Source organism: Cryptomeria japonica, unplaced genomic scaffold (assembly GCF_030272615.1).
Source record: "Cryptomeria japonica unplaced genomic scaffold, Sugi_1.0 HiC_scaffold_202, whole genome shotgun sequence".
In the NCBI taxonomy this organism is placed as follows: domain Eukaryota; kingdom Viridiplantae; phylum Streptophyta; class Pinopsida; order Cupressales; family Cupressaceae; genus Cryptomeria; species Cryptomeria japonica.
Window position 1 is genome coordinate 235,001 of NW_026729024.1, and position 15,000 is coordinate 250,000.

The window sequence follows — 15,000 nt, forward strand, 5'->3', positions numbered from 1 at the left end:
CGCACCTTCGCCAGGGTGGGCACCTTGGTGCGCACACCTTGGCTGGGCTGCGCACCAGGGCGGGCTCAAGATGGCACCAGCATTCCCTTTTTCTCACTATCTTTCAAAACGGAAATTTTAAAATCTCGTTTTTTTTTTGCCTTTTATGGAAATTAGTGAAGGCATCGCATCAAAGGTGCGCACCTCGCTGCCCACCTTGGTGTGCTCCGAGGTGCCCACCACGGTGCGCAACGCCGGTGCGAACCCGGGAGCGCCCCGATGTGTGCTCCAAGGTGCGGCGTGCACGAAGTCGGACCCCGGTTTGCCCCGGGTGCGCACCTCGCGTGCACCTTGGTGCGCACACCTTGGCTGGGTTGCGCGGCCTGGTGGGCACCATGGTGCGCACCAAGGAGCGCTCCGAAGTGTGCTCCAAGGTGCGGCGTGCACGAAGTCGGAGCCCGGTTTGCCCCGGGTACGCACCTCGCGTGCACCTTCGCCGGGGTGGGCACCTCGGCTGGGTTGCGCGCCCTGGTGCGCACCAAGGAGCGCTCCGAAGTGTGCTCCAAGGTGCGGCGTGCACGAAGTCGGAGCCCGGTTTGCCCCGGGTGCGCACCTTCGCCGCGGTGCGCACCATGGCGTGCACGAAGTCGGAGCCCGGTTTGCCCCGGGTGCGCACCTCGCGTGCACCTTCGGCGGGGTTGCGCGCCCTGGTGGGCACCATGGTGCGCACCAAGGAGCGCTCCGAAGTGTGCTCCAAGGTGCGGCGTGCACGAAGTCGGAGCCCGGTTTGCCCCGGGTGCGCACCTCGCGTGCACCTTCGGCGGGGTTGCGCGCCCTGGTGGGCACCATGGTGCGCACCAAGGAGCGCTCCGAAGTGTGCTCCAAGGTGCGGCGTGCACGAAGTCGGAGCCCGGTTTGCCCCGGGTGCGCACCTCGCGTGCACCTTCGCCGCGGTGGGCACCATGGCGTGCACGAAGTCGGAGCCCGGTTTGCCCCGGGTGCGCACCTCGCGTGCACCTTCGCCGGGGTGGGCACCTCGGCTGGGTTGCGCGCCCTGGTGCGCACCAAGGAGCGCTCCGAAGTGTGCTCCAAGGTGCGGCGTGCACGAAGTCGGAGCCCGGTTTGCCCCGGGTGCGCACCTCGCGTGCACCTTCGCCAGGGTGGGCACCTCGGTGCGCACACCTTCTCAATGTTTTCTTGCCTTTTCTGGAAATTGGTGAAGGCAGCGCATCAAAGGTGCGCACCTCGGTGTGCTCCGAGGTGCGAACCCGAGAGCGCTCCGAGGTGCCCACGAAGTCGAAAGTCGGGTTAATTGCATTGTTTTCCCCGGGTGCGCTCCGAGGTGCGCAACATCGGCGCGCACCAAGGAGGGCTCCGAAGTGTGCTCCAAGGTGCGCACGATGGCGTGCACCTCTGGTGCGCACGATTCGGAGCTCGGTTTGACCGGGGTGCGCACACCTTGGCTGGGTTGCGCACCTTTTGTGCGCTCCAAGGTGCGCACGAAGTCGGAGCTCGGTTTGCCCCGGGTGCGCACCTTCGCCAGGGTGCGCACCTTGATGCGCACGCCTTGGCTGGGCTGCGCACCTTGGTGGGCGCCATGGTGCGCACCTTTCGTGCGCTCCAAGGTGCGCACGAAGTCGGAGCTCGGTTTGCCCCGGGTGCGCACCTTGGTGGGCGCCATGGTGCACTCCGAGGTGCCCAAGATTGGTGCGCACCAAGGAGCGCTCCGAAGTGCGCTCCAAGGTGCGCGCGAAGTCGAAAGTTGGGTTAATTGTCCGGTTTGCCTCGGGTGCGCACCTTGCGTGCACCTTCGCCAGGGTGGGCGCCTTGGTGCGCACACCTTGGCTGGGCTGCGCACACCTTGGCACCCGCGTTTCCTTCATTTTAAATTTTTTTTTTTTACAATCTCTCAAGTGGGAAATTCTATAATCTCAACTTTTTTTGCCTTTTCAGGAAACTTTTGAATGGAGCGCATCATTGGTGCGCTCCGAAGTGTGCTCCAAAGCTCTCTCCAGCTGCGTGCACCTGCCCCGGCCGCGCACCCGGCCCCGCCCAGCTTCGCTCACCTGTCCCGGGCGTCTGGTGCGGAACCTTAGAGTAAGAAACATCACCGTGCACCTTGGCCAACGTGCGCGACTCGACCGAGCGCGCACTGGCCGAGGTGCACACCGATTTCACCTGGGTGCGCGCGCAGCACCTCGGGCGCACCGGGGTGCGCGCACAACGCCCGGGTTGCACCGTGGCCTGTGTGCTCGGGGCGCCTCGGGTGCGCGCTCGGTGTCGCCCCCGCGCGCGCGGTAGTGCGGGCAGCGCACCCCGGCCCGGCCCGGCCCCGACGAGAACGCAAACGGGCAAAAGGTTTATTCAAATAGCATTGCGACGCCCGGCGAAAAACTAAAAAAGGGTGCAACACCGGGACTTCCCGGGAGGTCACCCATCCCAGTACTACTCCGGCCCAAGCGCGCTTAACTGCGGAGTTCTGATGGGATCCGGTGCACTAACGCTGGTATGATCGCACCCGTTATGAGCTTGTCGCAGTGTGTACTTAGCAAACCGCGACCCACGTGCGAATCCACCCCGGCCACCCACCCCCGTCGAGGTGCACACCCTCCCTCGCGAAGTGCGCCCCGTTCGCCAAGTGTGAGCCCTGCCCGGGTGCGCGCACCTTGCTAGGGCGTCGGGTGTGCACCCGGCCCGGCCTACGTGCGTGCACCTGGAGGGGGCGTCGTGTGCGTGCAGTGTCCCGTCTGCAACGCGGTGCCCACACACCACCTCGGGCGCAACGACCTGCGCTCACATGTGGGCCGAGTGCACCTTGGTGCATGTTCGGGGCGCCTCGGGTGCACGCTCGATCTTGCCCCGGTGCACCAAGGCGCTCGGTTTGCCCCGGGTGCGCACTTGGTGCAAGGTGGGCACCCAAAATAGGGATCAAGCACCAAAACACAAGTTTCGGGATGCAAAATGGGACCCAAGGACCACAAATGCGTTCCAAGACCCATGATGGGTCCACGAGAACAAAAATGTGTTCCGAGACTTAATAAACAAATATTGGGTTTTAGGAGAAGAAACATGCTCTGATGCCCAAAACGAGAATCGACCCCGAAAAGGCCACAGGCCAAAAGTGGGATGCGAGACAAAAAAAAATGGGACCCGAGGACCAAAATTGGGTTCCCAGGTCGAAGACAGGGCAACCGGACAAGAAACGACCTCTAAGGCTCGAAATGAGTCCCGACGACTAAAACTTGACAAGAAGCACCCATCAGGCACCCAACTCGACACCCATGGGATGCCGACCCACCCGGGCTTCCACCTAGCACACCTTGGCACCCACCCACCCTCGCACCCAACCTCGCACCCAACTTAGCACCTTTGAACCCACATTGGCACTCACCCTGACCCTGGCACCTTGGAACCCACATTGGCACTCACCTTGACCCTGGCACCCACCTTTGCACTCACCTTGGGACCCACCCTGGCTCCCACCTCGGCACCCACCCAGACACCCACCTTGGTTCCTTGGCACCCACCTTGGATCCTTGGCACCCACCCCGACACCCACCTTGGCACGCAACTTGGCTACTTGCCACCCACCTTGGCTCCTTGACGCCCACCCCGACAACCACCCCGTGACCTACCCTGGCTAGGGTTGGTGCACACCCACCCTGGTGCCCACCTTGGCACCCACCCTATGACCCACCTTGGCACGCACCTTAGTACCCACCCCGTTACCCACCCTAGGACCCACCCCGTGACCCACCTTGGCCAGGGTGGGTGCACCCACCCTGGTGCCCACCTTGGCACCCACCCATCCTAGCACCCAGCCTGTGACCGGGCTTGGAACCCAACCTTGCACCCGCACCCGTCTTGGCCAGTGTGGGTGCGCACCCATCCTGGCACCCACGTTGTGACACACCCTTTAACCCACGCACCCTAGCACCCACGTTGGCACCCACCTTGGAACCCAACCTAGCAACTTGGCACCCACCCCGTGACCCACCTTGGCATCCACCATAGCAGTCGCCGACTTGGCACCCACCTCGGCACCCACCTTGACACTTGTGGACCCACCTTGCCACTCACCCTAGCATCGACCCATCCTAGCACCCACCCTGGCACCTTTGCACCCTAGCACTCACCCATCCTAGCACCTAACCTGTGACCCACCTTGACACTCACCCTCGCACCCACCTTGGAACCCAACCTAGCACCCACCCACCCTGACACCAACCCTAGCACCTACCCACCCTTGCACCCACCCTGTGACCCATCTTGGCACCCACCCATCCTACCACTCAACCTATCACCCACCTTCTCACCCACCTTGGCATCCACCTTAGCACCCACCCACACTGGCACCTTGGCACCCACCTCGGGCAAGGTGGGTGCACACCCACCCTGGCACCCAATTTAGAACCCACCGAGCATGTTACCCACCTTGGCACCCACATTGCAGCCCACCCTAGTACCCACCCTATGACCCACATTGGCATCCACACCCTAGCACCCAGGCACCTCGACACCCGCCTTGACACCCACCCTAGCACTGAACCTGTGACCCACCTTGGAACTCACCCTAGAACCCACCCACCCTGTGAACCACCTTGGCATCCACCTTAGCACCCACCCACCTTGGCACCCACTCTAGCACTCACCCATCCTAACACCCAACTTGTTACCCACCTTGGCACCCGCCCTCGCGTCCACCTTGAAACCCACCCTAGCACCCACCCACGCAGGAGCCCACCTTGGCACCCAACCTAACACCCACGCATCCTGGCACCCAACTTGTGACCCACCTTGGAACCCACCCTAGTACCCACCTTTGAACCCACTATATCACCAACCCACCTTGGCACCCACCCTATGACCCTCTTTGGAATCCACCCTAGCACGCACCCACCCTGGCACCCACCATGGAGCGCACCCTAGCACCCACCCACCTCGGCACGCACCTCAACACCCACCTTGGTGTGCGCACTGCGCCAACCTCTCAAAGACCCTATGTGGTGCGCTCCAAAGTGTACACCTTTGGTGCGCTCCAAGGTGCGCACCTTTGGTGCACACCGAGGTGCACACCAAAGTGTGCACCGAGGTGAGCACCAAAGTGCACTCCAGGGTGCACACCAAGGCGTGCACCTTTGGTGCGGTCAATGCAAACGAATTCGGAAGTTGGGGTCGATGTCCTAATCGCTGCTGCAGACTACACGTATGAGAATCGGACAAATAGCTTTATATAGGGGAGGTGTTGCGTTTGATGGGTCGACTCCCCTGGTTGTGTGCACTGCACCAACTTCAAAGACCCTGTCTTGTTTAAGAAGTCAAAAGTTGGGGTGGATGTCCTAATCATTGCTGCAGTCTACGCATGTATGAGAATCAGACAAATAGCTTATATAGGGGAGGTGTTGCATTCGGTGGGTTGACTCCCCTGGTTGTGCGCACTGCGCCAACCTCAAAGACCCCGCATAGCAGAAGAAGTCGGAAGTCGGATTTTGGTGAGCACCAAGGCGTGCACCTTTGGTGCGGTCAACGCAGACGAATTCAGAAGTTGGGGTGGATGTCCTAATCGTTGTTGCAGGCTACACATGTATGAGAATCAGACAAATAGCTTATATAGGGGAGGTGTTGGGTTTGATGGGTCAACTCCCTTGGTTGTGCGCATTACGCCAACCTCAAAGACCTTGTTTTCGTTAAGAAGTCAAAAGTTGGGGTCAATGTCCTAATGGCTCCTGCAGGCTACACATGTATGAGAATCGGACAAATAGCTTATATAGGGGAGGTGTTGGGTTTGATGGGTCGACTCCCCTGGTTGTGCGCATTACGTCAACCTCAAAGACCTTGTTTTCGTTAAGAAGTCAAAAGTTGGGGTCGATGTCCTAATTGCTCCTGTAGACTACACATGTATGAGAATCAGACAAATAGCTTATATAGGGGAGGTGTTGGGTTTGATGGGTTGACTCCCCTAGTTGTTCGCATTACACCAACCTCAAAGACCTTGTTTTCGTTTAGAAGCCGAAAGTTGGGGTCGATGTCCTAATTGCTCCTGCAGGCTACGCATGTATGAGAATCAGACAAATAGCTTATATAGGGGAGGTGTTGGGTTTGATGGGTCGACTCCCCTGGTTGTGCGCATTGCGCCAACCTCAAAGACCCTGCATTGCGGATGAAGTCGAAAGTCAGAGTTTGGTGTGCTACAAGGTGTGGTCGAAGGTGCTCACCTAGGTGTGCACCTTTGGAGCACAGGAAAAGTGCCCTCCAAAAGTGCGCACCTTTGGAGTGCACAAAAGTGCCCTCCAAAAGTGCGCACCTTTGGAGCGCAGAAAAGTGCCCTCCAAAAAGTGCCCTCCAAAAGTGCGCACCTTTGGAGCGCAGAAAAGTGCCCTCCAAAAAGTGCCCTCCAAAAGTGCGCACCTTTGGAGCGCAGAAAAGTGCCCTCCAAAAAGTGCCCTCCAAAAGTGCGCACCTTTGGAGCGCAGAAAAGTGCCCTCCAAAAAGTGCCCTCCAAAAGTGCGCACCTTTGGAGCGCAGAAAAGTGCCCTCCAAAAAGTGCCCTCCAAAAGTGCGCACCTTTGGAGCGCAGAAAAGTGCCCTCCAAAAAGTGCCCTCCAAAAGTGCGCACCTTTGGAGCGCAGAAAAGTGCCCTCCAAAAAGTGCCCTCCAAAAGTGCGCACCTTTGGAGCGCAGAAAAGTGCCCTCCAAAAAGTGCCCTCCAAAAGTGCGCACCTTTGGAGCGCAGAAAAGTGCCCTCCAAAAAGTGCCCTCCAAAAGTGCGCACCTTTGGAGCGCAGAAAAGTGCCCTCCAAAAAGTGCCCTCCAAAAGTGCGCACCTTTGGAGCGCAGAAAAGTGCCCTCCAAAAGTGCGCACTTTTGGTGCGCACCAAGGCGCTGGTTCGGTCGTTGCAGGCGAGTTCGGAAGTTGGGGTCGATGTCCTGAGCGGAGGTGCAAACTACACAGGTGTCGGAATCGGACAAATAGCTTATATAGGGGAGGTGTATGCTTCGATGGGTCGACTCCCCAGGTTGAGCGCACCGCGCCAACCTCAAAGACCCTACGGTATGGATGAAGTCGGAAGTTGGGTCCGATGACCGATTCGATTAGTAGGTATGCTCATGAGGTCGGAATTTGGGTCCGATGACCTGCCATGTGCAGGAAGGCGAATGTTGACACTGTGCGTTGCAAGGTGCACACCAAGGCGCTGGTGCGGTCTTTTTAGTCGAGTTCGGAAGTTGGGGTCGATGTCCTGATCGGAGGTGCAAGCTACACAGGTGTGGGAATCGGACAAATAGCTTATATAGGGGAGGTGTATGCTTCGTTGGGTCGACTCCCCGGGTTGAGCGCACCGCGCCAACCTCAAAGACCCTACGGTATGGATGAAGTCGGAAGTTGGGTCCGATGACCGATTCGATATGTAGGCATACTCGCGAGGTCGGAATTTGGGTCCGATGACCTGCCACGTGCAGGAAGGCGAATGTTGGCACTGTGCGTTGCAAGGTGCGCACCAAGGCGCTGGTTCGGTCGTTGGAGGCGAGTTCGGAAGTTGGGGTCGATGTCTTGATCGGAGGTGCAAACTACACAGGTGTGGGAATCGGACAAATAGCTTATATAGGGGAGGTGTATGCTTCGTTGGGTCGACTCCCCGGGTTGAGCGCACCGCGCCAACCTCAAAGACCCTACGGTATGGATGAAGTCGGAAGTTGGGTCCGATGACCGATTCGATATGTAGGCATACTCGCGAGGTCGGAATTTGGGTCCGATGACCTGCCATGTGCAGGAAGGCGAATGTTGGGACTGTGCGTCGCAAGGTGCGCACCAAGGCGCTGGTGCCGTCGTTGCAGTCGAGTTCGGAAGTTGGGGTCGATGTCCTGGTCAGAGGTGCAAACTACACAGGTGTGGGAATCGGACAAATAGCTTATATAGGGGAGGTGTATGCTTCGATGGGTCGACTCCCTGGGTTGAGCGCACCGCGCCAACCTCAAAGACCCTACAGTATGGATGAAGTCGGAAGTTGGGTCCGATGACCGATTCGATACGTAGGCATATTGGCGAGGTCTGAATTTGTGTCCGATGACCTGCCATGCGCAGGAAGGCGGAATTTGGGTCCGATGACCGAGTTGATGGCGTGCCATGCGCAGAAAGGCGGAATTTGGGTCCGATGACCGAGTTGATGTTGATGGCCCGCCATGCACAGGAAGGCGGAATTTGGGTCCGATGACCGATTTGAAGGCGTGCCATACGCAAAAAGGCGGAGTTTGGGTCCGATGACCGAGTTGATATTGATGGCCCGCCATGCGCAGGAAGGCGGAATTTGGGTCCGATGACCTGACATACGCATGGAGTCCGACTCGGGGGCCGATGTTCGATTCGATGACTTGCATTGTGGGTAAAGTCGGAAGTTGTGGTCTTTGACCCGATTCGATGACCAGACTTCGGCTGCTTGAGAATCGGACAAATAACTTATATAGGGGAGGTAGTGTTCTCGAGCATCCTCCCCCCGTGCCCGTTTATGTCGATTGATGCTGGTGCTCGACTGGTTGGAGCGCTCGGATGCAAAAATCTTGCACCAGGATTTATCGATTGTGATGGACACGGCAAGTCTCCTGATTGCTATGCAGGAGCTCATCGTGAATCTCTATGCGGCCTTGGTATGGACTCGACCTGCGGAATGGTTCGGCAATGGTAGTCGCTCCAACACGTCCTTGCAATGGCCACAGAGGTGATTCGACTAGAGCTCCAGTCTAGCTTTTGGGTTGCTTGGCGGACTGGTATAGCCGCGATCGAGTTCCGGCCATGAACGTTTTAGATAGCTCTTGGGCTTTCTGGGACGGAAGTCGGAAGTTTGGGCTGTTGTCCGATTTGATGACCATTCTTCGGATGTGTGAGAATCGGACAAATAACTTATATAGGGGACTGTGTTGTCTCACGCAGCCCCCTCCGTGCCCCTCTATCTCGACCGATGTTGGTGCTTGAAAGGGTTGGGATCGCTCGGATTTATAAACGTGCACCACCATTTGTCGAGTGTGAGGGACGCGGCAGGTCTCCTAAATGCTATGCGGGCGCTCTCTGAGAATCTCTATCCGGCCTCGACATAGACTAGTCTTGCTGAATGGTTTGGCACTGGTAGTCGATCCAACACGTCGTTGTTGTGGCCGCCTAGGCGATTCGATTCGAGCCCCCGTCTAGCTTTTGGGTTGCTTGGCGGATTTTGCCCTATCCGCAAGTGAGCTCGGTCCCTAAACGTTCGAGAAACCCGATTGCTATGCGCCGACTCTCTTTCTTGCGAGCCTCCATCTAGCTTTTGGGTCTCTACGGAACGGAAGTCGGAATCTGGGACCGTTGTTTGATTCGACGAGGCAGACTACGGTTGTGCGAGAATCGGACAAATAACTTATATAGGGGAGGTGTTGACTGGAGCATTCTCCCCCGTGCCCCTCTAACTCGACCAATGCTGGCGCTCGAACGGTGGTAGCGCTCGGATTTTCATTGAGCGCCAGCATTGGTCGATTTAGAGGGGCATGCGAGATTCCCGAATGCTATGCGAGGGCTCTAACGGAAATGTCTATTGGTTTCGGTATGGATGCAATTGCGAGTGGTTCGGCAAAGGTAGTCGTTCCGATGCGTCCATGTCGTGGCCAAATCGATAATTCGATTTGAGCCCTCGTATAGCATTTGGGTCTCTCGATGTGATTCCGCATTCCAGTCCCTTTGGGCACTGCTTGAGCCGCATCCCAGGGGGTTCCCTTCCCAATAATCTGCCTCGCAACCCGATTGCTATGCGGTGAGGCTCCTCGGCCGCCTCGGAACTATCTGTGTATCAGACGCATCGCGGGATAAGGGGTTGGCAACGGTAGTCGCCCCAAGCGCGTCCGATGCTTGGACCATTCCGAGGCGGCCCTGAAGCCTCTTCCGTCTAGCCGTTGGGTCCTTCTCGCCGCATCCCTCGCCTCGCACCCCGATTGCTATGCGGTGAGGCTCCTCGGCCGCCTCGGAACTATCTGTGTATCGGACGCGTCGCGGGATAAGGGGTTGTCACTGGTAGTCGCCCCAAGCGCGTCCGATGCTTGGACCATTCCGAGGCGGCCCTGAAGCCTCTTCCGTCTAGCCGTTGGGTCCTTCTCGCCGCATCCCTCGCCTCGCACCCCGATTGCTATGCGGTGAGGCTCCTCGGCCGCCTCGGAACTATCTGTGTATCGGACGCGTCGCGGGATAAGGGGTTGTCATTGGTAGTCGCCCCAAGCGCGTCCGATGCTTGGACCATTCCGAGGCGGCCCTGAAGCCTCTTCCGTCTAGCCGTTGGGTCCTTCTCGCCGCATCCCTCGCCTCGCACCCCGATTGCTATGCGGTGAGGCTCCTCGGCCGCCTCGGAACTATCTGTGTATCGGACGCGTCGCGGGATAAGGGGTTGTCACTGGTAGTCGCCCCAAGCGCGTCCGATGCTTGGACCATTCCGAGGCGGCCCTGAAGCCTCTTCCGTCTAGCCGTTGGGTCCTTCTCGCCGCATCCCTCGCCTCGCACCCCGATTGCTATGCGGTGAGGCTCCTCGGCCGCCTCGGAACTATCTGTGTATCGGACGCGTCGCGGGATAAGGGGTTGTCACTGGTAGTCGCCCCAAGCGCGTTCGATGCTTGGACCATTCCGAGGCGGCCCTGAAGCCTCTTCCGTCTAGCCGTTGGGTCCTTCTCGCCGCATCCCTCGCCTCGCACCCCGATTGCTATGCGGTGAGGCTCCTCGGCCGCCTTGGAACTATCTGTGTATCGGACGCGTCGCGGGATAAGGGGTTGTCACTGGTAGTCGCCCCAAGCGCGTCCGATGCTTGGACCATTCCGAGGCGGACCCGAAGCCTCTTCCGTCTAGCCGTTGGGTCCTTCTCGCCGCATCCTTCGCCTTGCACCCCGATTGCTATGCGGTGAGGCTCCTCGGCCGCCTCGGAACTATCTGTGTATCGGACGCGTCGCGGGATAAGGGGTTGTCACTGGTAGTCGCCCCAAGCGCGTCCGATGCTTGGACCATTCCGAGGCGGACCCGAAGCCTCTTCCGTCTAGCCGTTGGGTCATTCTCGCCGCATCCCTCGCCTCGCACCCCGATTGCTATGCGGTGAGGCTCCTCGGCCGCCTTGGAACTATCTGTGTATCGGACGCGTCGCGGGATAAGGGGTTGTCACTGGTAGTCGCCCCAAGCGCGTCCGATGCTTGGACCATTCCGAGGCGGACCCGAAGCCTCTTCCGTCTAGCCGTTGGGTCCTTCTCGCCGCATCCCTCGCCTCGCACCCCGATTGCTATGCGGTGAGGCTCCTCGGCCGCCTTGGAACTATCTGTGTATCGGACGCGTCGCGGGATAAGGGGTTGTCACTGGTAGTCGCCCCAAGCGCGTCCGATGCTTGGACCATTCCGAGGCGGACCCGAAGCCTCTTCCGTCTAGCCGTTGGGTCCTTCTCGCCGCATCCCTCGCCTCGCACCCCGATTGCTATGCGGTGAGGCTCCTCGGCCGCCTTGGAACTATCTGTGTATCGGACGCGTCGCGGGATAAGGGGTTGTCACTGGTAGTCGCCCCAAGCGCGTCCGATGCTTGGACCATTCCGAGGCGGCCCCGAAGCCTCTTCCGTCTAGCCGTTGGGTCCTTCTCGCCGCATCCCTCGCCTCGCACCCCGATTGCTATGCGGTGAGGCTCCTCGGCCGCCTTGGAACTATCTGTGTATCGGACGCGTCGCGGGATAAGGGGTTGTCACTGGTAGTCGCCCCAAGCGCGTCCGATGCTTGGACCATTCCGAGGCGGCCCCGAAGCCTCTTCCGTGTAGCCGTTGGGTCCTTCTCGCCGCATCCCTCGCCTCGCACCCCGATTGCTATGCGGTGAGGCTCCTCGGCCGCCTTGGAACTATCTGTGTATCGGACGCGTCGCGGGATAAGGGGTTGTCACTGGTAGTCGCCCCAAGCGCGTCCGATGCTTGGACCATTCCGAGGCGGACCTGAAGCCTCTTCCCTCTAGCCGTTGGGGCTTTCTCGCCGCATCCCTCGCCTCGCACCCTGATTGCTATGCTGTGAGGCTCCTCGGCCGCCTTGGAACTATCTGTGTATCGGACGCATCGCGGGATAAGGGGTTGGCAGTGGTAGTCGCCCCAAGCGCATCCGATGCTTGGACCATTCCGAGGCGGCCCTGCAGCCTCTTCCGTCTAGCCGTTGGGGCCATCTCGCCGCATCCCCCACCTCGCACCACGATTGCTATGCGGTGAGGCTCCTTGGCCGCCTCGGAACTATCTGTGTATCGGACGCATCGCGGGATAAGGGGTTGTCACTGGTAGTCGCCCCAAGCGCGTCCGATGCTTGGACTATTCCGAGGCGGCCCTGCAGCCTCTTCCGTCTAGCCGTTGGGGCCATCTCGCTGCATCCCCCACCTCCTCGGCCGCCTCGGAACTATCTGTGTATCGGACGCATCGCGGGATAAGGGGTTGGCAGTGGTAGTCGCCCCAAGCGCGTCCGATGCTTGGACTATTCCGAGGCAGCCCTGCAGCCTCTTCCGTCTAGCCTTTGGGGCCATCTCGCCGCATCCCTCGCCTCGCACCCCGATTGCTATGCGGTGAGGCTCCTCGGCCGCCTGGGAACTATCTTCGTATCGGACGCATCGCGGGATAAGGGGTTGTCACTGGTAGTCGCCCCAAGCGCGTCCGATGCTTGGACTATTCCGAGGCGGCCCTGTGGCCTCTTCCGTCTAGCCGTTGGGGCCATCTCGCCGCATCCCCCACCTCGCACCCCGATTGCTATGCGGTGAGGCTCTTCGGCCGCCTTGGAACTATCTTCGTATCGGACGCATCGCGGGATAAGGGGTTGTCACTGGTAGTGGCCCCAAGCGCGTCCGATGCTTGGACTATTCCGAGGCGGCCCTGCAGCCTCTTCCGTCTAGCCGTTGGGGCCATCTCGCCGCATCCCCCACCTCGCACCCCGATTGCTATGCGGTGAGGCTCCTCGGCCGCCTTGGAACTATCTTCGTATCGGACGCATCGCGGGATAAGGGGTTGTCACTGGTAGTCGCCCCAAGCGCGTCCGATGCTTGGACTATTCCGACGCGGCCCTGTGGCCTCTTCCGTCTAGCCGTTGGGGCCATCTCGCCGCATCCCCCACCTCGCACCCCGATTGCTATGCGGTGAGGCTCCTCGGCCGCCTTGGAACCATCTTCGTATCGGACGCATCGCGGGATAGGGGGCTGTCACTGGTAGTCGCCCCAAGCGTGTCCGATGCTTGGACCATTCCTAGGCGGCCCTGAAGCCTCTTCCGTCTAGCCGTTGGGGCCTTCCCGCCCCATCCCTCGCCTCGCACCCCCGATTGCTATGCGGTGAGGCTCCTCGGCCGCCTTGGAACCATCTGTGTATCGGACGCATCGCGGGATAAGGGGTTGGCACTGGCAGTCGCCCCAAGCGCGTCCGATGCTTGGACCATTCCGAGGTGGCCCTGAAGCCTCTTCCGTCTAGCCGTTGGGGCCTTCCCGCCCCATCCCTCGCCTCGCACCCCGATTGATATGCGGTGAGGCTCCTCGGCCGCCTTGGAACTATCTGTGTATCGGACGCATCGCGGGATAAGGGGTTGGCACTGGTAGTCGTCCCAATCGCATCCGATGCTTGGACCATTCCGAGGCGGCCCTGCAGCCTCTTCCGTTTAGCCGTCGGGGCCTTCCCGCCGCATCCCTCGCCTCGCATCCCGATTCCTATGCGGTGAGTCTTCTCGGCCGCCGCGGAACTATACCTGTTATTGCTACTGCATCCTTCGGCTGGTAACCTCCTCTGCCGCCTTGGAACGTTCTCTTTGTCGGACGCGTCGCGGGATAAGGGGTTGGCACTGGTAGTCGCCCCAAGCGCGCCCGATGCATAGACCGCTCCGAGTCGACCTTGCTTTCAGCCTCTCACATGCATAGACCTCTCTGAGTCGACCCTGCAGCCTCTCACGTTTAGCCTTTGGAATCTCGCCTCACAACATGATTGCTATCCTTGATGCATCCCTTGCCTCGAGCCCTGATTGCTTTCTTGGCTGCATCCCTCCTCTCCTCACAGCCCGGTTGTCATCACTGCTTCATCCGTCGCTTCATGCATTCTGGCTGCTGGGCCCTTCCCACCGCACACCTCGATTGCTATCTCTTCTGCATCACACACCCCGATTGCTATCTCTGCTACATCCCTCGGCTCTCACTTCTGCATCCTTCGCCTCACACCTCGATTGCTATCAATGCTGCATCCGTAACCTCACACCCCGATTGCTATGCGGGGAGGCTCCTTGGCCGCCTTGGAAATTTCTGTGTGTCGGACGCACCGCGGGATAAGGGGTTGGCACTGGTAGTCGCCCCAAGTGCGCCCGATTCTTAGACCGCTTCGAGGTGACCTCGTAGCCTCTTTCGTCCAGGCTTCCTGCCTTCAACGCCCTTTTTACACCTCGATTGCTATGCGCGGGCTCGTTGGCGTCTATCACCTCTCTGCGAAGAGTGGCACGATGATTGTTGGGGTAAATCGTAGCAGTCCGATCTCTGGCCTTGGGCCATTGTGAGGGCTGATCGATTTCCTGTGCGCATCTCGTGTTCGCCCAGTAACAGACTCGACGACTTGTAATCGGTCTTGTTCCCGATTGTTCCTGGAGGTAGTCTTCGGAACTCTTGGATTTGACCTGTCACTCGAACTGTCCTCTTCCGAGGATGCTTGTGTGTGTGTGCTTGTGCCATTTCCTTGGCGGTATTAACGAGATATTAAAGAGCGGAGTGAGCGCCTCGCCCAGCTATGTTTGGGGCTCTCACTCCCTTACCCGGTGTGCGACCGCTTTGCACGTAGGTTGCGGAGCATCGCGACTCTTTCGATGTTTGGCGGTTGTCTTCCGGTGATGCGTTGGTCCCGAAGTGCACGTTACTAGCATTTCTGCCATTGTTCTCGATCTTTGGCACGTGTTGCAATTGGATATATATCTCCGTTTATACGCGCAGGCTTCTCCCGCCTATTCAGCGCTGTCCCACTCTCAGCACTCTCGTGGTCTCCTTGGCTTCTCTCTCCCGTGAGCGAG

At 59.4% G+C, this 15,000-nt stretch overlaps 1 non-coding gene across 1 annotated transcript; it reads right to left on the reverse strand.

Annotated features, from left to right (window-relative positions):
* Nucleotides 1–2,380: 2,380 nt before the first annotated feature.
* LOC131868281 (5S ribosomal RNA) lies at nucleotides 2,381–2,499 on the reverse strand. Its single transcript, XR_009366747.1, has one exon. It is a non-coding gene; the product is annotated as a 5S ribosomal RNA (ribosomal RNA).
* Between the last annotated feature and the right edge of the window lie 12,501 nt (nucleotides 2,500–15,000).